The sequence below is a fragment of the Astatotilapia calliptera genome, chromosome 4 (genome assembly GCF_964374335.1).
Source record: "Astatotilapia calliptera chromosome 4, fAstCal68.1, whole genome shotgun sequence".
In the NCBI taxonomy this organism is placed as follows: Eukaryota; Metazoa; Chordata; class Actinopteri; order Cichliformes; family Cichlidae; genus Astatotilapia; species Astatotilapia calliptera.
In genome coordinates this window covers 13,820,919-13,825,504 of record NC_137425.1, presented here as the reverse complement: position 1 = coordinate 13,825,504, position 4,586 = coordinate 13,820,919, and the positions used below count along the sequence as shown (strand labels likewise).

The 4,586-nt window shown below is 38.5% G+C and overlaps 1 long non-coding RNA gene across 1 annotated transcript; it reads right to left on the bottom strand.

Moving 5' to 3' along the window:
* Positions 1-262: 262 nt before the first annotated feature.
* Positions 263-3,872, bottom strand: LOC145428543 (uncharacterized). The gene is made up of 2 exons (XR_013908835.1): positions 1,999-3,872; positions 263-1,366 (listed from the first exon to the last, which is right to left on the bottom strand). It is a non-coding gene; the product is annotated as an uncharacterized LOC145428543 (long non-coding RNA).
* Between the last annotated feature and the right edge of the window lie 714 nt (positions 3,873-4,586).

Sequence of the window (4,586 nt, the reverse complement as noted above, 5' to 3'; positions counted from 1 at the left end):
ATTAGATCCAAATGTTTTAGAAACACAAATTTATTCTCATTATGTGACAATTGTTAGTTGTTATAGTATTTGTTATGACAGGAGTGACAATTATATTTTAATTTGTATTTAAAGAAAGTAAAGAAGCATTAACTAATAAATGATAAGTTACAGCTGAAGCTGCCTGAACTGATACAAATCATATTCTGCTGTTAGCTTTTTCTGTTTCTACTTTTTCCCCCCCTTAATATTAAAACTACAAAAAGACACAATTAGGACACAATTAGGACAAGCTCACAAAAGGTTTAACTTTATTATTTTTTGATGTTAATGCATTTAATAATTAAAACCATAAACATACTGAAGGCACATTGCCAAAAACAATAAAACTATTACAGCTGAAGACAGAAATTACAAAATGTTAATTAACAAGTGACAAAGAGAAATATTCTACTATAATAAAACATAAAAACGGACAAGATTAACAAACAATGGCAATGATTTTTCATGACCTTTCCACCTTGTTGGTTTAAGTTCCTGTTCTTAATCTACAGCCAAGAACAACAAAAACAGTGTTTGATGTTGTTAGTGAGGTCTCTGTCTCTGTCTCTGCCTGGAAGTCCCCGTCCTAAATATGACCAAATGGTGTCTTTAATCTGCAGTGTGCATGCACTTCATTTTAGAGCAGACTAAACCCAGAAGCCTGACCTTGGAAGTTCTCCACCACATGAATTGACTGCCATATTTAATGTGAATGTATGGGCAATAAAATAACAGTAAAACAAATAAATAAATCAGTGTCAGAAATAAAATAAAGCGGAGCCTATAAATCAAAAGACTTGTTAGCCCCCTGAGTGTAATTGAATGGGATCGGGGACGGTGTGGTTTGCCTGTGTCCGCAGTGTTTACTCACATCTCGTACGGACGGGGAAAAAGTAACAAAAGAAGAAAGGGATGATGTCAAAAGAAAATAAAGTGGGTGCTGAGACAAGAGAGAAAGAGATGAAGAATGGAGCAGACAGAAAAAGAAGAATAAAAAAAAGACAGGACGAGGAGAGACGAGCCTGGAATCAATAATCGAGTTTCTCTCGTCAGGCTGAGGACAGGAGAGTGAGAGAGAGGCGCCTGAGGACAACAAACCGCATCCTTCCTTCCTGAGAGGCAACACGGGGACAGGAAGGGCCACCAGGGGAGGTCACTTGGCCAGCGAATCACTTCCTGTCAGGGTCACCAGGCATCGGGGGATAAGTACATCCGGGTCACTAGAGGAGACACCTGCGTCTGATTGTCTGCCTCTGCATTTGAAGCCCCCACCACCCGTAGATGGAAACCTCAATGACAGCCAGGTGGGGAGTAGAGGCAGGGAGAGGGGGGATGGGTGCTGGATCTAGAGAGGATAGCAGGAAATGGAAGAAGTCAGTGTTTGAGCAGGGAGATGGCATAATTTTTGTCTTCGTGTCCACCCTCCACCAGCTGGAAGTCTGGAGCACAAATGAGGGTAGGAGTGAGGTAGAAACATTGGCAACAATCCAACGTGTCCATCTGACAAAAAAACAACTAATTGTGTTCCTCATTTAAACAAAGAAAAATGAGAAAAATGGCAGCGTGGCAAGCTGGCAGCGGTACTGTATGTTATTGTGTGGTTATACAGTATTTGTACATTAGAATATGAGCAATCTACTGCAGTTTGGTAGCATCCATCTCATCTTTTCAATCTGAATTTCATTTGTTTTGTGCAGCTTTTAGATCTGCTTTGACACCAGCTTACTCGATGTATATATTGTTTACTTATGACCTTCAAAAGTGCAACTTTAAAACAAAAAACAAAAAATGCAGGTATCAAAATTACAATTCAAGCATCGTGTGTTCACATAAATGTTAAAACAACGGGAATGTATATTAAAATAATATGGACTGGATGCTGAGGGCTGCAAAGCTGGAGAAACTTTGCCACTGGGAGTGAGAATATATATATAAATGTGTGTGTGTACTGTGTGTTTGACAGTGTGCCAAGCTGACCAAAAAGTGCTGGCAATTTCCTTGAAATGCAGAGATTCACCACGCTCCCTAGGGGGAGACCAAATAAACTTCAGATGTGCAGCAGGATCTGTCCCCCCACTCTGTCTCCAGACTCCAAAGACTACAGAAACACATGGAAGTGAAGAAGAAGAGAGGGATAAGAGGACAAGGAAGGCACAAGGGAGGTAGAGAGGAAAAGAGAGATTTCTGCTATTCTCATTTAAAAAAAAACAAAACTCTTTCTCTGTAAGCTGTCATCGTCGCCAGCTCTGGGGAGGTTTGCAGATGTTTATCATGTACAGGGGGAAAGAAATAGAAATCATAAATTGTTCCACGATGCATCCAGGGTCACAAGTTCAGACCCATAAAATACACGAATAACCCTGCAAAGTGTAATTATGGAAGTAAACCTCCACGTTGAAGGCCACAAGATTTAACCTCACAAATCCATCTACATCATTGTGGCTGGAGATGGCTCTGTGATGTATGGACGTGCATGTGCATTCGAACATGCTGTAAGCACAAAACAGAGACCGAGTTTAAGATGAACACATTTAAAGATAGCAAATTGCTCTGGAGTGTATAAGGTTTTTCCATTTATGGAACAAGCTGTGTGAAACTCACAGCCAGCCCTGTTATTTCTAATCTCAATCACATGATCAAAGACTCTTCACTGCTTCAACCTAATTTTCTGGAATGAAAATGTGTAAATTAAGACCATTTTTTAAAAGTACCTGATTTAGAAATTACACTGTTTTGAGGAAACTTTCCAGCAGTTAAGGACCATTTTCCTTCATTTTAAAAAGGTGTCTCTGTTACACCCACTTTCCATCCATAATGTGTGTTTTTTAACGACCCCGTACCACACACATGGATGCATAAATAAGCCTGTGACACCCCACCCCTTCCTAAGAGCCCTGTGGCAATATGTGCGTGTCAACACACCTTGGCGGGTAAACAAATACACATTTCAGCAGGGTGTTTACCTGTTTACCAAGTGACCATTATGCTACCCCCACCCTGTGAGAGTAATCTGACTGCATGGCTTAATAATTGTAGTTTTTTAAAATGCCTATGCTGCTATCATATTTAGTATTACGGTAATAGAAAAACTAGAAAATAAAAAATAAGTGTTGTTATACACAGAAGAAGGGAAAAAATGGGTGTGTTAATATTTTGCACAATTTAACAAGATGGGAGAAAGCATAGTGTATTTACCTAAAGAAGCCATCTATGAGTGGCAGCGTTTGCCTTTGTTTTTGAATATTAAATAGCAACAAACCAAAATCCTGAAACTCAAAGAGCTGAATTTAAGATGGTAACAATGTATGTATTATTCTAGATCTTCAAATTTAAATGACACTTTTCACATGAAACTTTAATAATGTCACGCATTATTAAACATTATACAACATTAGATGTTTTATGGTGGCTGTAAAAAACTGTTTACCCCACTAGTGGCTTTTCTGTTTGCCTGCAATCATTTCCATTGACTGGCCTTTGTATAAAAATGTAACTTTGTGCTTTCTCTTTTTATCTGTGTGTAAAAAACCTAAACATAACCAAAATATTTTATAGCACTCATGGACAAGGTGATCTCTCTCAAACAAGGTGGCGATGGACCCACGAACCGTATTAAACAACCTGCTCTACCTCCTGAGCCACAGTAGTGCTTGAAGGAACCAGGGGCATTTCTGGTAACATTAAGGATTAAATGATAAAGAAAAACATGTTGCAGTTACATTGTCAAATGTGCAAATGGCTATATAAAGTGCTGGGTGGCTGCTGGCAAAAGTGTGTTCCAAGAGAGAGGAAATCACTCCAAGACACAGTATATATATATATAGAAGAATAGCGTGGAAAAGACATATGGATCATCATCTGTTGATAAAATCACTATATTATTAGAACATGAAACTGGGAGTCTGTTATGTGTAATGCCACCTATCCTAACAGTGGCCAGAAATATGCTGAGCAGCGTCCTAATTTATTCCACATTTTAGGACCATTACTGCTGAATTAGCAGACTGAATTGTAAGCAGTGTAATAAGTTACAAAACAAGATGTTATTGTCGTCACATTATGTTTTTCTGTAATGTGATTACAGAAAAATGCCATGCAAACTGCGCTAAATTAGGTGCAGTAACAACAACAGAGGATGTAGACGACACTATAGCTCATCCGGCTCATTGCAGTTTACAGATAACTGTAATGTATGAAGTAGATAAATACTTCATACATTGTTATATTGCACACACATGAGAAATGAAGCTGAGAAATCAACACGACTGTCATATCAATCTGAACTTTGCTTCACACCCTTCTTACAGTAAAGATGTTTAAAGATCTGGTGATATCATTACAGTTTAACTTGTCTGTGTGCAAGTGTTTTATGTGAGTGAGTTTTAATGTTGTTAATTGAGTATGATGTGTTTCTGTGTATCAGTGTTGCTCCCTTCTTGGCCAGGTGTCCCTTGTTAATGAAATCTTAGATCTCAATGGTAATAACCTGGTTAAATACAGGTTAAATGGAAAAAAAAAAATGGCACAGATCTAGCTCATCTCCAAATGGCTTCAGGGCTAGAAAA